This window comes from Hyperolius riggenbachi, chromosome 12 (genome assembly GCF_040937935.1).
Source record: "Hyperolius riggenbachi isolate aHypRig1 chromosome 12, aHypRig1.pri, whole genome shotgun sequence".
Lineage (NCBI taxonomy): Eukaryota > Metazoa > Chordata > Amphibia > Anura > Hyperoliidae > Hyperolius > Hyperolius riggenbachi.
Window position 1 is genome coordinate 1630853 of NC_090657.1, and position 17271 is coordinate 1648123.

Consider the following 17271-nt stretch of genomic DNA (forward strand, 5'->3'; position numbering starts at 1 on the left):
GATCCGGCAGCTAATCGGCCGCTGGATCGACCCGTGTATTCCCAGCATTACACAGTGAGTCATGTCATCTGATTTTTAGCTGCGATGAGAAGCAGACAACAGACAGGATTTTAGACACTTGTTTCCTGTTGTAGTAATAGTGATCTGTCAATAAGGAAAACTTTATGTCAATTTTACTTTTTCTAAAAAAGTTTATGTAAATTGCAATAAAGTTTTTAATGGATGGATATATAAAGTATATATATATATGCGCTAGGCCTTAGCATGCACATCATCCCGCACCAATCCCCCCCCCCATACATATATACACACACACACACACACACACACTGCGTGCCTTATGCACCCTCCCATTCAATACACCCTCCTGCGATATTCACGCGCATGCACACATCCACAACAACCCCCGTTCCGGCGTGTGCATTCATTTATACATATAAATTTATATATATATATATAGCCATTTTTTAGAAAAAGTAAAATTGACATAAAATTTTCCTTATTGACAGATCACTATTACTACAACAGGAAACAAGTGTCTAAAATCCTGTCTGTTGTCTGCTTCTCATCGCAGCTAAAAATCAGATGACACGACTCACTGTGTAACAGTGAACTCTAGTTCTGCTGGCAGCCAGTGGCGGCTCCAGCTTCAGATTTTTTGGGGTGGGCACAAAAGGAGCATAGTAGCTGGCAGGTGGGGCTCACAGGTTGGGGCGGAGCTTCACGGTGGGAGGGGTTACAACCTTTTTTTTTAGAAGAGGCAGAGACGTAGCTGAGCAACAAAGTGCCTATTGCAAACACAAATTGCGATTGCGCCCTCCCCCTCCCCCACACCCACACACATGGTCAGGGCCCCCTTCCCCTGTAAAAACAGCATCCTTTCTCACGTTCATTGTTGTCTGATTAAGTAACAGCTTATAGTGTACACACTGGGCGTAGCAGAGATCAGTACACACTGCAGCTGGTTTACGATCAGTGCAGGCACAGAGTAACAGCTTATACTGTACATACTGGAGGCAGCAGAGATCAGCGCACAATGCAGCTAGTTTACTATCAGTGCATGAACAGAGTAACAACTTATACTGTACATACTGGAGGCAGCAAAGATCAGCGCACGCTGCAGCTAGTTTACTATCAGTACATGCACAGAGTAACAGCTTATACTGTACATACTGGGGGTAGCAGAGATCAGCACACACTGCAGCTAGTTTACTATCAGTACAGTACAGGCACATGGGAGCCCACTTCTGAGATGAAATTAACCACACTTTGCTATTGAAGGGGAGGATAAGGGTTTATTGTCCAAGCTATATGGGGAAAATGAGGGGTGCAACACCGGATACAAGGGAGGGACCCCATCAAGGTGGAAACGTCCATATAAGTATATAAAATATATATCATTTGTGTACTTGCATGTCACAAAGACACACATATATTTACACACAGACACACAACATACATTTATACTATGCACAGTCAGATACTTCACACACACAGCACACAGATACAAGCAGCCATTTATACACAGATCCATACACATGCATACACATACATACAGCATACACATACATAAAGCATACACATACAAGCAGCAATTTGCACACAGATCTGTACACATGCACACACATACATACATACCAGCACCCATTTACACACAGATCCGTACAAATGCGCACAGACATACAAGTTGCCATTTACACACAGATCCGTACACATGTACACAGATACAAGCAACCATTTACACACAGGTCCGTACACACACGCGCGCACACACACACACGCAAGCAGCCATTTACACACACACACACACACACGCAAGCAGCCATTTACACACACGCAAGCAGCCATTTACACACACACACTGTACACACACACACACACACACACACGCAAGCAGCCATTTACACACACACACACACACACACACACACCATACACACACACACACACACACACACACACACCATACACACACCATACACACACACACACACACACCATACACACACCATACACACACACACACACACACACATAAAAGAAGCACCTCCATCTCACTGCACTCTGTCAAGCTGCTGTCTCCCATGCACGCGTTTCTGTGTGCCTCTCTCCTCTTCTCCCAGCGTCCTCATTTTCCCGAGGGAGGGGGGAGCTGGACAGGCTCACATTCCTCTCATCTGTGTTATCAGCTGAGCAGTGCGCTGAGGCGGAACCTGTAATTCTGAGCAGGAAGAAAATGTATGGCTCCAGCCTGATCTAGGAGTATATTTATTTTCAGAAGTAGCAGCTTGTTGCAGCTCCCCCTGGCCCCCTCCCCGCTGGTGAAAGTGGTGCATCCCCTGCACCCAACACACGCAAGTGGCCACTGCTGACAGGAAGACAGGACAGCGGGCAGCGCTAATTAGCTAAAACCAGATCACTCGCTTTCAGGAGATAAAGATCTTTCTGCATAGAGGAGTAGTCTGGTTGCCGGGCAACGATGTCAACAAATGACGTTCTCACTGATCGGCTGCCCTGCATCTGCCCGATTCATTGCTGCAGGGGTCCTCTCTGTAAAACTACAATAAATAACTGCCGTGGAGCTCAGCGAGAGAACAGCTGTTATTCTAACAACTGTAACAGCCATTCCTCACAGCAATGGGCTACACCACTGACAACTAGGTAGGCAGCAGTTATGTTTGGGAAATTATAGTAAAAAAAAAAAACCCTCACAAATGGATTAGCCTCCCAGCCGTCATCCGTCACTGGTTACTTACACATGTTATTTTGATGAAACCATTCATTTTTTTAAAAAACTTTTAACACTATTTGAGAAGGATTTTTAATAGTTTATAAATAATCCACTTTTAATTTTTTTCCTCATTCGCGGAAGAACCCCTTTAAGTAAAGAAGAACATCGTCCGCATAAAGGGACACTTTTTCATGCAGATTTCCAAACTTTAACCCCCTCACCGTAGTTGATTGTCTAAGGCATGCCACTGGTTCCATGGCTATTGCGAATAGACTCGGACAGCGGGCATCCTTGACTAGTACCTCTTTTTAAGGAAAAGGACTGTGAAATTATGTTTCCTGTTCGTATTTTAGCTTTAGGAGAATTATACAGCATTTGTACCCACTTAATAAAGTTCTCCCCAAACCCAAATTTACGCACTACCGCCCATAAATATAGCCATTCCACTGAATCAAATGCCTTTTCGGCATCGAGAGGCTATAATACGTTGACCCGGGTTGGAATGTGGGGCAGCAATGTTGGTTATCAATCTTCTTAGGTTAATGTCTGTACTTTTCCCAGGCATAAACCCAGATTGATCATGGTGTACTATTTTGTTTATACAGAGGTTAAGTCAAGTGGCCAGTATGTTTGCTGGAATTTTGGTGTCAGTGTTCAGCAAGGATATGGGCCTATAGGATGTACATCTGGTAGGATCTTTTCCTGGCTTAGGAATCACTATTAACGCGTCTGCCATAGACGGTGGTAGGGAGCCTTTATCAAATGATAATTGAAAGGTGCGTTTTAGTTTTGGAGCTAACATGTTAGACTATGGTTTATAAAATTCAGTGGGGAGCCCATCTAAACCTGGTGTCTTGCCAGCCTGCATATCTGCTATAGCATCTCTAACCACCTCGAGTGATATAGGCGCTTCCAGGGCCTCTATATCTTCCATATGCAGTGTGGGTAAATCGATCTTTACCAAATATTGTTCAAGATCAGTTTCAGATTGTGTAAGCCTGCTAGTATAAAGAGCTGAGTAGTATTGGAGAAATATTTCATTTATCTCCTCTGGGTCAGTAGTAATGACTTAAGAATAATTCATCAGCTGGGGTGTAGTTATTATAGGTTATGCATCTTTAGATAACCAGGCTAAAGGGTCTACCCGTCCTGTCTCCCTGTTCAAAAATTCTCTGTTTTTGTTCAAGTAGGCTTTTCTTTGTGGCGTCAACCCTGTAGCGTTCGAGTTGCGCTAAAGCTAGTTGCCATTTATTATGTTTCAGGATCGTTATTTATATATTCATTTTTGAGTTCCGTGGCTGCTTTTTCTTTCCACTGTATGTATGCTTTAGTTTGGTCCCTAGCAAATTTGATGGCCCCCATGTATTGCCCCCTAATGACCGCTTTGCCCGCGTCCCACTCCATTTGTGGTGAAGCTGAGTTTAGATTAATGTCCCAGTATAACTTGATTTGACGTTTTATATCATCAATCGTCGGATCTACAATCCAGTGTTTGGATAGCCTCCACACCCTTTCTTTTTGTCTAGGGCCTATTAGTAGTAATACTTCTAGAGGTGTGTGGTCAGAGATCCCCCTGGCAAGAAATTGAGAGGTTTTAACCAATGGAAGAGATTTGGAGGTAAGGGCAAGATTGATTCTGGAGAGGGAGCCATGGGATGCAGAGTGGCATGAGTATGCTTTAGTGGTAGGGTGCTTCCATCTCCATATATCTATTAAAGAGTAAGCATCCAACCATTTTCTAAATTCCAGTGTATCCCTGTTATTTGCTTTAAGTCTATTGGACGGGGTCATGTACCAGATTGAAATCACCACATATTAAGTGTATGTGTGGGCATTTGTGTAATAAGATATAATGCTGTATAACAGCCTGATATCAGCTGGAGGAGGTAGGTAGACATTTGCTAGTATCACTTCTTCTTGGTTTATAGTGGCTTGTGTTATAATATACTGACCGCCAGGGTCAATTTTGATTGTGTTTTGTTGAAATGGTCGGCTTTTATTTACCAAAATGGTAACTCCTCTGGAGTATGATGAATATGTTGCATGGTAGGCATGAGCTACCCAGGGTTTTTAAGGACCATTATCTTGCTTCCTATTAAATGCGTTTTTTGAAGAAAGCATATATGCGGAGAATGTTTAAGGAAATTCATAACTAGCACACATTTGATCTTGGAACCCAGCACCCTCACATTCCACGACAATACTTTAACAGATGACATTTAAGAAATATATTGTGATCAGGCCAAATGTACCAAAATTCGGTTCGGGTACATTTGAATTCGGGTCCGCATGAAATTCGAATTCGCCTTCGACCACTAAATTCGGTTCGGCTTCATATTTGGTTCGGGTTCCGCCTCAAAGTTCGGCAAAAATTTGTGTTCGCGAATTCGGGGTTTTTTTATGTGTTTTTTTTTTAAAGGGAAACCACATTGAATTAGGTGTACTTAAAAAAAAAAAAAAAAAAAACTAAAAACGTGACGTGTAGCACTGGCAGCAGGCAATGCATTGTGTGGACCCTGGCGGTGGGACCACTGACATCAGGAGGATAAATACAACAGCAGCAGCAGGAGGAGTGAGTGAGTGATGTGTGGCACTGGCAGCAGGCAATGCATAGTGTGGACCCTGGCGGTGGACACACTGACAGCAGCAGGATGAAAATGAGCGCGGTGTAATATGTTGCCACTTTATAAATACAATAAATACATAAATCAATTCATAAATTCATAAATAAATCAATGCAGCAGGCCAGCAGCAGCAGGAGGAGTCAGGTAGAAATACAATAAATACATAAATAAATTCATAGGTAAATCAATGCAGCAGGAGGAGGAGGAGGAGTCATCACGTATGGCAGGCAGCAGGCAATGCATTGTAATTCCCAGGCAGGGACCTCATGTCCTCCTTTCACCGACAACAGGTGCCAGGAACGTGCCTTCTATCCAGGCCTGGTTAATCTTCAAAAATGTCAGTCTGTCCACGCCCTCTGTGGACAGACGAGAGCGCTTCTCGGTGACCACGCCACCGGCCGCACTGAAGCACCTCTCAGACAGCACGCTGGAAGGGGGGCAAGACAATACCTCCAGGGCGTACTGCGCAAGCTCCCTCCAGATGTGCAAGCGCTCCACCCAGTACTCCAGTGGGCTTGACACCGGCAGCAAGGAGCCTGTGGACCCCATGAAGGACCCCATGTAGCCGGCCACCATCTGGATCATGTGCTGGCTGTGACTCTCACCGAAGGTGGCTGCTGCCCGCACCTCCTCTCTAGGCTGCTGTACCTTCATGTAGAATGCCTGCGTCAATGACAGCAGGTCTCCTGGGCGCCTGACGCTGCTGCTGGCCACAGGCACCTGCTGCTGTGCTGCTGGCTGCTGGACAGGGACAGAGGGAGTGGAAGGCGGGGGGAAGGCTTCCTCCAGTCGCCGGACAAGGATCTCCTGCAACTCCCTTGCTCGCTGCTCACGGTCTCTGGCAGGCAGAAACTGATCTCACTTCCTCCTCAGCCGTGGGTCCAGGATCATTCTGATGCAGGCATCCTCCCTCGCTTGCATCCGCTTGACCCTGGGGTCTGTGCGCAGGCAGCGCAGCATGTGCACTGCCATGGGGAACTGGGTGGCCCGTCTAACAGACATCAGGGTCAGCGTCCTCCTCCTCCTCTTGCCCCTGAGAGACTCTTCCTCCTCTCTCCACTGCTGCTGCGCTCCGATGTTCCCCCCCAGCAGCAACGTCCAGCACCTCCAACTCCTCCTCTTCCTCCAGGGACTCAAATACCTGCGGAGCAGTGGACTGCGCAGGCGGCTGCTGTTTCAGGGCCTCCTCTCCCAAATCCACCAAATCGCCAAGAGCCCTGTCCAGCAGAAAAACAAAGGGCACCCACTAGCAGAGGGATGCCCGTTGTTCACTCACCAGGTTGGTTCCCTGCAGGAAGGGAGCCAACACCAAGCAGACCTGCTGCATCTGCCCCCATTGCACGTTGGTGAGGAGCTGGAGTGTGGTGCTGCTTCTGCTGCCGGTGACCGTGGCATCATAGATGTACCGGTTGACAGCCCTCCTCTGCTCAACCAGCCACTCCAACATTGCCGGGGTGGAGTTCCAGCAAGTTGGCACATCTATGATGAGGCGGTGTCGTGGCAGGCCCTCCTGCTGCTGGATGTCTGCTAGTTTTGCTGCGGCAGCTGCTGAGCGGCAGAAAGTGCGCACAATTTTCTGCGCCACTTCTAACAGCTCCTCCATCCCCAGGTAGGTGAGCATGAACTTTTGCACCACCAGGTTCAGGACGTGGAGGGCAAAGGACGTGGAGCAAGTCTCCACTGCTGATGGCAGACAGCAGGTTGGCGACATTGTCGGACACCACCAATCCCACAGTGAGGCCTCTGGGGGTCAGCCATGTCCTCTCCTGCTCCCTGAGGTACCGGGGCACGTTTTTTGTTTTTTAAAGAGATTTTTTATTCAGTGTATTCACATAAAACACAACACATAAAACATAAAAAAAACAATTTCCAGACAGGAAAAGTATATATAACAGGTAGATCCATTGGCATTACATACATATTGTTGTATAATCTGAAAAAGCAAGGACTTATGATATATAAGAAAGGTTATACAAAAAGCTTCTGATTTATTATCATGTGCATCACCCAGGGGAAAGCGATTTTACATGGAAAGAGGCCGGGTGCCTTACCTGGAAGAAAATAGAATAAAATTCTAGATCTATGGTAGACATAGATCTTGTACTGCTGCAGTAATGTCCAGGTTGGGAATCTTGGTTTCCGAGGAGTCTACCCACTTATGCCATATTTTATCGAATTTTTTATGCTGATTGCGCGCTTGGTAAGTTAGTTTATAGAGTGGGAGCGCTGAATTTACCAATTTCTTCCAGTCCAGTAAGGATGGTATGGATGGTTGTTTCCATTTAAGGATTTCCTAGCATAATGTAATAGTAGTCTGAGCATTAGTATTTGATGTTTGGAGCATGGTATGTCTCCCACGATTCACCGGAGCACGTTTGATGCCATCAAGGAGTTTTTCCCCAGGCTTTTCATCTCCAGCAGCGCTTGGCAGTGCCGGGCCTTCACGCTGCTGGAGAGATGGAATTGCTTGGCGGTGGGAGCTGCTGCTTCTCCCCTGACCCCGCGCGGTGGCATCACGTAGTGGGCGACTGGTGCTGCTGGGCCCGAGGATGGACCTGCTGCTTCCTTGCTCTGGCTTTCCACCAGGCTGACCCAGTGGGCCGTAAAGGACAGATAGCCCTCTGTCCTAAACCGGCTGCTCCAGGAATCCATGGTTATGTGGATCCGCGCACTGACAGCGTGATCCAGCGCGCGGCCCACGTTCTCCATGGCAGATCAGTGCAGTGCTGGGATAGCCCTGCGGGAGAAATAGTGGTGGCTGGGGACTTGCCACTACGGGATCCCAACCTGCAGCAGCGCTCTGATGTCCCTCCCCTCCTGCACAAAGGAATATGGCAGGAGCTGGGAGCACATGGCCCGGGCAAGCAACCCGTTCAGAAACTGGATGCGTCTGTGGGCGGGAGGCAGCACCTTGGTCACACCGGGGAATACTTTGCTGAGCAGGGTCTGACGGCGTTTGCCTGCACAGGGGGATGAGGAGGCCACTGTGGAGGGAGCTGATGAGGCCACTGTGGAGGGAGCTGATGAGGCCACTGTGGAGGGAGCTGATGAGGCCACTGTGGAGGGAGCTGATGAGGCCACTGAGGACTGGCTGCCTGGGGGGTGGGAGTGAGTTGCTGCTGTGCTGCTGGATGGGCAGGAGGGGCTGCTGCTGCTGCTGGATGGGCAGGAGGGTCGGCTGCTGCTGCTGGATGGGCAGGAGGGTCGGCTGCTGCTGCCGCCGCTGAAATCTGTGCAGTGGCTGTCTGGCTCTGACCACTGCCTGCACCACTTTGCATAAGCTTCTTCAACTCATTAAAGTCCTCAAAATGTCTGCTCTGTAAGTGGGTCTGCAGGCATGAGGTACTCAATTTGTGGATATCGCGACCTCTGCTGAGACTGAGATTGCAACTGTTGCAAATTGCACGGGTCGGGTCCACTGGGCACTTGGCGAAGTACCGCCAGACTGGGGACTTCAACCTGCTCTTTGAGCCTGAAGGCTGGGGTTTTTGGGTGCCCATTGGAGGATTGTGCCTTTTTGGTTTTAGTTAGAGGTTTGCTGCAGGTGGTGGTAGCGACTGAAGCAGCAGACTGTGGCTCCTGCCTTCCACGCCCTGTGCTGGCCGCCTTGCTGCTGCCGCGCCTCTGCGCCAGAGATGCCTCCTCCTCCGATGGCGAGCTGCCTTCAACCAACTGTGCTGGTGGTACTGGTGGCACATAGGAATGATCTATCAAGTCATCATCATCAACCCCAAACATATCCTGTGAGCCCGCCTCAACCAACTCCTCTACCCCAACATCCCCTGCATCATGCCCCTCCTCCTCAGCGCCAACGACAAACTTCTGCACCTCAAACTCCCTCTTCTTGGATGGCCCCATGATGTCCAACTCATACTTCTCCAAAACATCCCTGTACATGGTCACAGTCTCAGGGGAGAAGAGCGTGCTCATTGAGGCTGGTAGATGGGGTCACTGTGACCATGGCCTTAAGTGCAAAAGTCAATATCCCTGGGTAACCTTCTCCACAGGCCTGATCCTGCCTGGGTCGCCGGTGCTCAACTCTCCCGTGGGTCACCACTCCACTTGCGGCACAATTTTCATCAATAAGGAGACGGCACTCAACTGACTTCAAAACTTGCGTTTATCGAATCATTCAGCACAACATGTTTCGGGGACATCCCCTTCATCAGGTGTACATGGCCTCAAGTGCTGGTGGAGGCCTGCTGCGGACAGGAGTGCTGGTGGCACTGGTCTCGCTGGTGCTGGAGGCCTGGCTGGAAAAGGTGACTTTCTGCCCCACCATCATTTCCACCACAGCCTGGACCTGACTCTCCCCAATGGGCCGTGGGTGACGACCCGTCTCAAAGATGGGCGCAACACGCTGCTGTTGCGCCTCTGCTCCCTCCTCCCTGCGGTCTGTGGCTGGCGGCGGACCAGTCCCAGACCTGCTGCTGCTGCTGGCAGTGGTTCTTGCAATGGAGCTGCCTCTCCTGGTGTTGCATCGCCCTCTACCTCTGCCAGTCATTGTGCACTATACAAATACAGTAAAAAAAAAAAGTAGAAGAGGGCGGGAAAGGGTGTAAACTTTAATAACAGACAGTCACAAGTCACTCACAACGGATGCTGGTGGTGGCCTGTATGTGTTGTAACTCTTATTACACACACTACAGATGATAATAAAATCACACAGTAACAGTGAAAAAAAAAATAAGTGAACGGGTACTAGTAGACTAGTAGTATAGTAGTACTCACTAGTAGTAGTACGCACGCAGGTAACTAAGAAACACCTAGCGTACTACGCTACAAGTAAGTCGTACGGCAGACAGTCGGTGACAATTACAACAATCGGTCACACACGGTCAGACACAATCAATCAATAGGCTCAGGCAGGTGACAGACAGTCACAGGTCAGGTCACTCACAACGGATGCTGGTGGTGGCCTGTCACAGTCAGTAACTAACTAACACAGTACTGAAACTAATAAAGTAACAGACTGCAGCAGTAATAATTAACTAAACTAGTACTACTAAGTACACAACTAACTAGAATCCCTAACCTACCTAAGCTAGTAGTAGGCTAAGGCTACATAGGCTAGCAGGCCTAGCCTGCACACAGACTAACACTAGCCTAGCACAGTATACACTATACACTAGCTGACTAAAAACATTCAAAATACTAGCTAACTATATAAGACAACAATAAATGTGTTTAGGAGGTGTTTAGGAAGCAAAACGCTAGGTTTAGCAGTGAAAAGCACTTGCTCAGACACAGCACAGCACTGGAGAATCTCTCAGTACCAGCAGCAGTCACACAAGTGCGCAGCTCCGCAAGATGGCCGCTGCCTTATATAGAGGAGGGGATGGCCAGGCTCCCCTCCTCTGATTGGTTGCTAGGATTGCCAGGTCCTCGGCAGGAAGACTTCTGATTGGCCCAATCACGTCATCCCCGAATCCCGAAGCCGAACCCGAACCCACAGCTCCATCCGGCTGAATTAGTGTGCGCACATTCGGCAGGCTTCGTATTCGGCTCGGATTGCAGCATTCTGGGTCGGGTTCGCATGCGGCAAACCCAAAAAAACACCAGAATTTTCGGGGAAACTTTGCATTTGGGGTCCTGCTGAGGACCCCTGATTGTAATTTATCCATAGCATTACTAACATTAGGATGTGTGCTTGGGCAGTATATCTATGCAGTGTATACTTACATTTGTCATGGCGAAGTAAAGCAGGGACAGGCCCGGGCCAGAGACGGGGCGAGACAAGTTGGAAAGAAAGACAGGAGAGAAATAGGCAGTACATCCAAATGCATAGCCAAATTACTGTGTAACCCTTAACCATAAAAACCCCCCACCCTACATCCTGTAGAGCCAACAGTTACCTGGACATCTTGTATCCCCAAACTTACTGATAAACAGAGAACCTACAGTCCCAAACTAGGACTGGTATGTATACTCAAATAACCAAAAAAAAAAAAAAAAAAAAAAGCCGCAAAAAATGTCCTGGAAGGAAAAAATAACCTTTTTCCTTTTGGTGCATATACAGGGCGCAGTGGTCTGCATGTCCAAGAGACTGCTGCCCAGCCTCACTCAGTTTCAAAACTGAGGGTAATACTTAGTTTTAAACAATACTTTCATCAGATAACCTGTAGTTATATCCACTGTCTCATAAGGGTGGAGTTATTTATAAGAACTGTTGGATTAAACACTACTGTAAGGAATGGTCACTTTTCAGATCCACTGGACCATCGAGGATGACCTAGATATAATACTCTGTGATTTCTTTACCAGTACTGGCTTTGAATCTGGTCAGTCACAATAAGAGACACACAGACAGGTTGTGGTTGACAAGCAGATTGATTGTATTGCCTTTGAATCATATTTATGCAGAAATTTGTACAGCCTGCGCAAACTCAATAGACATAGAAATTCCAGCCGATTTACATGATAAAATTTACATGATAAATCATTTACATGATAGGACTTTCCCAGCATAGCATATGACATATCTCTGCAGGTGTTTATTGACAGTTAGGGTGGCACATTAAAAGTTTCCTGTAAATTGAAGAGATAGACAAAGATAGAACAGAAAAGAAGTAAGAATGCAGTGTTGCATGACAGGTAGGTACAGTCTTCAAGCTTTAGCTAGACTAGAAGCTTACTGCAATATGTATGGATTCTAAGATGGCTGCAGAAGAGACAAAATGGCTGACAGTGTATATACTTATATACTTATGCTTAAAATTCCTTACAACTACAAAGCCCATTGGAGCAAGGAGGGGGGGGGGGCTTGGGAGGAGGAGAAGGGGGAGGGGGGAAGGGGGCAACCGGGATTGTGTGCTGATCTCCTAAATAGTAAATTTGTGGTTTAGTGAGTGGACGGAGGGAGATCCCGGGAACAGCCTTTTAGTTAGGTGAATTTATTTCTTAAAAAGTGCCGTGCCAGCATATTGTGAGAATAGAATACCCACTCCATTATCCGTGATCATTTATATAATATACAGTATTTAAATCCTAGGTACATACAGTATGCTTAGCATATGGTTTATAGGCTTATATTATAAGGTAGTAGTTCACTGAGAAGAGTATACAATTTTGAGAGCTGCCATAGAAAGGAGTGGAGAGCATCACCAATATCATTACTAAACGGGGATGAATTCCCTCGATCATATTCATTTTCAGAGTAGAGGCATCCTTGCTGTTGGGATGTAAAATTAAGTAGAGTCATACTACCACCCAGTGGCCAAAGCCCAGCAGTGCAGTTGGTGTACAAAATCGTCTCTCCTGCGCTCCTCTGTCAGCTCTCCGCCTAGTCTTCAGAGGATTATTATATGTTTTCACAGCTGCCCTCTTGTATACGTTTAGGCACGATAGTCTACTTCTAGCTGCCTGTTATCGGCCGTCTCAGTATCAATGTTAGAGACCCTGCGACCTGCTATGTTTGTGTGCAGCGGGTATTAATAATAATAGGGTTGCAGCCAGGCAAGAGAGAACCTATACATGGTGCCTAAGATACTGAGAAACAAGCTAAACATACTGTATTAACTATTTATATGACCGGATGAGGAAGGGATTGGGGGTAGAGAGCAAAAAGAGGTCTCCCTCTCCCCCTCCCCCTCCCCCTCCCTCCCCCTCCCCCTCCCCCTCTCCCTCTCTCTCCAAAATCGTCTCTCCTGCGCTCCTCTGTCAGCTCTCCGCCTAGTCTTCAGAGGATTAATTATTATATGTTTTCACAGCTGCCCTCTTGTATACGCTTAGGCACGATAGTCTACTTCTAGCTGCCTGTTATCGGCATGTATGTATATGTATATATGTATATGTGTATGTATGTATGTATATATATATATATGTGTGTATGTATATACCCACTGCCATCTATTCTGATTACGTATCAAAAGGGGATGGTGAATGCTCATACTATTAATTGCATAATCTTCAAGCCGTTAGCTTAGAAAGGTGTCAGATATGGGTACTTGTAACCTCAGCAGCTGAACACGGCTTCCAAGCACTACAAACAACTGTCTTAACCTCCCTGGCAGTTAGTTTATTTTGCCAGGGAGGCTGCAATGGGGTTTTTTTTTAATTAAAAAAAAAATATTTCATGCAGCCAACTGAAAGTTGGCTGCATGAAAGCCCACTAGAGGGCGCTCCTGAAGCGTACTTTCGATCGCCTCCGGCAATCGAAAGTAACAAGATAGGCCGCAATGAGCGGCCTCTCTTGTTTCGCTTTCCTCGTCGCCATGGCGACGAGCGGAGTGACGTCATGGACGTCAGTCGACGTCCTGACGTCAGAGCTGCCCGATCCAGCCCCTAGCACCGGCCGGAACTGTTTGTTCCGGCTGCGCTGGGTTCGGGCGGCTGGGGGGACCCTCTTTCGCCGCTGCACGCGGCGGATCGCCGCGGAGCGGCGGCGATCGGGCAGCACACGCGGCTGGCAAAGTGCCAGCTGCGTGTGCTGCTTTTTTCAGAATCAAAATCGGCCCAGCAGGGCCTGAGCGGCGACCTCCGGCGGCATACCCCGAGCTCAGTTCGGGATTACCGCCAAGGAGGTTAATGCAGTGTACAGAAATGTAACCATAATAATAAAACTTAATGAAGCTACAACGTCACACCATAACAGTTACATGTAACATTATAAGCGGCATATATTCCCAGAGACCGCGACTGCTTATGTAAATGTGGTAAACATCTTCTCTGAGTAGGAGCACTATAATGAATAGTGCTGCAGTTAGTATAGTCCTCATGCTGTTGATAAAGAAACGAGCTGTATAATAAGTTTCTGTTCCAGAGACTGTCCACGACCAGCAGAATGGTCTCACCACAGGGTGTATAAGACCTATAAGTCGGGTAGGAGTAATGAGACTCATGAGGCATATCAGTTATATTTATGAAGAGTAGCAGTCATTTAAAAGTTTTGCCCCTGTTAAAGATGACCCTATACTCCCGTATTTATATCGATAGCATAGGTAGGTAGAAAGAAATCAGTGAGCGTATGGACGTCCCCACATACATGAAAGTACATATGTGCAGCCGTGTGGTATTTGGTAAAAAGTGCGGGAAGTTTGTGCGCCAAAGTCACGTTCAAACCACAAGACATAGCATCGTCTTGCCATATTAACCATTAAAATCCATAACGTGTGAAACAACCCCTCATCAAGTTCGGGAACAGTGGATTTACTAGCAATACAGAGATAACTTCTAGAACAAACCCGTACCCTTGTCAGGTAATAAAACAAACCAGTCTATAACTCCTTATACATGTTCATTTATCTCCATGTCTGGTGCATAAAACAGAAGCATAGCATTCTTTAAGAAATAATAAAAGCCCGCTTCCGTAGAAAGCTTATAATAACAGCTCAGATAGCTCGTACCAACACCTGGCTAACTTGGTAGTAAAATCAGAGTACTTAACCTCATTGTGGATCCTCCAGGCGTTTATCCAGCCAGCTCAGTGCTTCCGCCGGTTTTTCACAAAAGATAGTTTCGTCTCCATCTTGAATTCTAAGCTTTGCAGGGAATAGCATTGAATAAACTGTTTTCTCTTAGCTTTGCCTTAACCGCTTGGAAGGAGTACATTTGCTTCTGCGTTTCCGCGGTGTAGTCCGGGAACAACATAAGCCTGTTTTCCAGCTTCAGATCTTTCACTTGTCGGGCTGCTGCTAAAATGGCATCAGGGTCCTTAAAATTGAGAAGGCAAAAAATCATAGGCCTTGGATACTTGCCAGGAGGTCCACGTTACATAGGGATGCAATGGGCCCTTTTGATAGTAAAATATTGGGAAAGTCTCTGGTGGGAGCAGTTGTTTGAGTAGCCCCTCCATATACTGTGCGACCTCTTTCCCTTCCGAGCCTTCAGGTAAGCCCAGCAGCCTCAGATTATTCCTTCTGTTGCGATTTTCCGCATCAATCGCTCTATTCTCTAGCTGAGTGAGACGCTTCTTCACGTCTGGGATGTCCGCATCATAGGAGATGATTCTGTCCTCTACGTCAGACACCCTCCGCTCCAGCTCTTTTGTACGGTCTCATATGTCAGACACATCCTGATGCAGAAGGCTGAATTTCGCTTCTATGTAATCAATTTTGGTGGTCAGTGCCGACTGACAGGTCTTAATCGCCTCCATCAACTCCGCGGTGGTAGGAAGCTGCTTAGAGTCTTCCACGTGGTCAGACATGGCGTCCGGATCTTCCATCTGGGATTCTTTTGTTTTGTGTTTCGGAACGTGCGGTGCAGGCTGAGTTCTATCAGATAATGTTCCTCCATCCGACTTGTCCTTTTTTCCCCCTTTTTTGTTTCCCATGTCTCCGTAGGAAGTTAAGCAGCGCGGGGATCTCTGCGGGTGGGAGGGACCTGCTACGTCTGCCTGGTAGCAGTGATGCTCGGATACCCCTTTTTATTATTCGAGTTTGGTCGAATTCGAATAGTAAATTATTTGCGGTCGGTCGAATATTCGAGTCGAATATTTTTTACTATTAGATTCGACCTCGGACTTCGAGCTCACTATTCGAGTTGGTATTCGAGCTCATTATTCGATTTGACTATTCAAATTGGCCTTAACCACCTGAGCGGTCTGGACGAGCTCAGCTCGTCCAACACCGCCGGAGGCTGCCGCTCAGGCCCTGCTGGGCCGATTTTCATCAAATAAAAAGCAGCACACGCAGCCGGCACTTTGCCAGCCGCGTGTGCTGCCTGATCGCCGCCGCGAAAGAGGGTCCCCCAGCCGCCTGAGCCCAGCGTAGCCTGAACAAAAAGTTCCGGCCAGCGCTAAGGGCTGGATCGGAGGCGGCTGACGTCAGCTGACGTCGATGACGTCACTCCGCTCGTCGCTATGGCGACGATGTAAGCAAAACAAGGAAGGCCGCTCATTGCGGCCTTCCTTGTTTATTCTGGGCGCCGGAGGCGATCGGAAGAACGCCTCCGGAGCGCCCTCTAGTGGGCTTTCATGCAGCCAACTTTCAGTTGGCTGCATGAAATAGTTTTTTTTTATTTAAAAAAAAAACCCTCCCGCAGCCACCCTGGCGATTTAATCAGAACGCCAGGGTGGTTAAATAGCTTCCAACACTTGTTTTGAGGGTAAATGATGCAAGAAACATCTTTTTTTCCAAGTAACAACAGCAAGTGATTATGTGGGGGATGTTCCTTAAAAAAAAAAAAAAAAGTGGAAGGAGAAGTTTTGTCCAAAATTCTGTTCAGTACAGTGTATATACTACTTCTACACCTTCATCTTCATCATATTTTTCTATTTCGTCTTTTTCTATATCTTCTTCACTTATTTCTCTTTTATTTTTATTTTTTTTAAAGAAATGCAGCTATTTTTGAGCGTAATAAATAGCTGGTGGCACACGCATGTTGGAAGTGCCATTGTATGTGCTCCCTGGCAGTGGAAACAGACAGCAGGAGGTAAATTCAGCAGCAGCAGCAGGAGGAGGAGGAGGAGGAGGAGGAGGAGGAGGAGGAGGAGGAGGAGGAGGAGGAGGAGGAGGAGGAGGAGGAGGAGGAGGAGGAGGAGGAGGAGGAGGAGGAGGATTGTGTGGCAGCAGGCAGTCAATGAGGCAGGCAGCGAGACACAATAGGCTGTGGCTAGCGGTGGTACCAGGCCGTAAATACACAGCATGAGGTTCCAGACAGCGGTCGTGAAGCCCACATCATGTCCAATACACAACTGGGACAACACAGTTTTCAACCCGGACACCTCTAAAAATAATATCACAAAGTATTAATAAAAAGTATATATATTTTTATCGTTTTTTAAAGAAATGCAGCTATTTTTGAGCGGAACAAATAGCTGGTGGCGCATGGTGGAAGCGCCATTGTATGTGCTCCCTGGCAGTGGAAACACACAGACAGCAGGAGGTAAATTCAGCAGCAGGAGGAAGAGGATGAGTGTGTGGCAGCAGGCAGTCAATGAGGCAGGCAGCGTGACATAATAGCCCTGGTACCTAGCGG

At 47.3% G+C, this 17271-nt stretch overlaps 1 long non-coding RNA gene across 1 annotated transcript in view; it reads right to left on the reverse strand.

Annotated features, from left to right (window-relative positions):
• The window catches only part of LOC137542422 (uncharacterized), a 53592-nt gene that overhangs the window by 15051 nt on the left and 21270 nt on the right, over positions 1 to 17271 (reverse strand). The window lies entirely within an intron of this gene.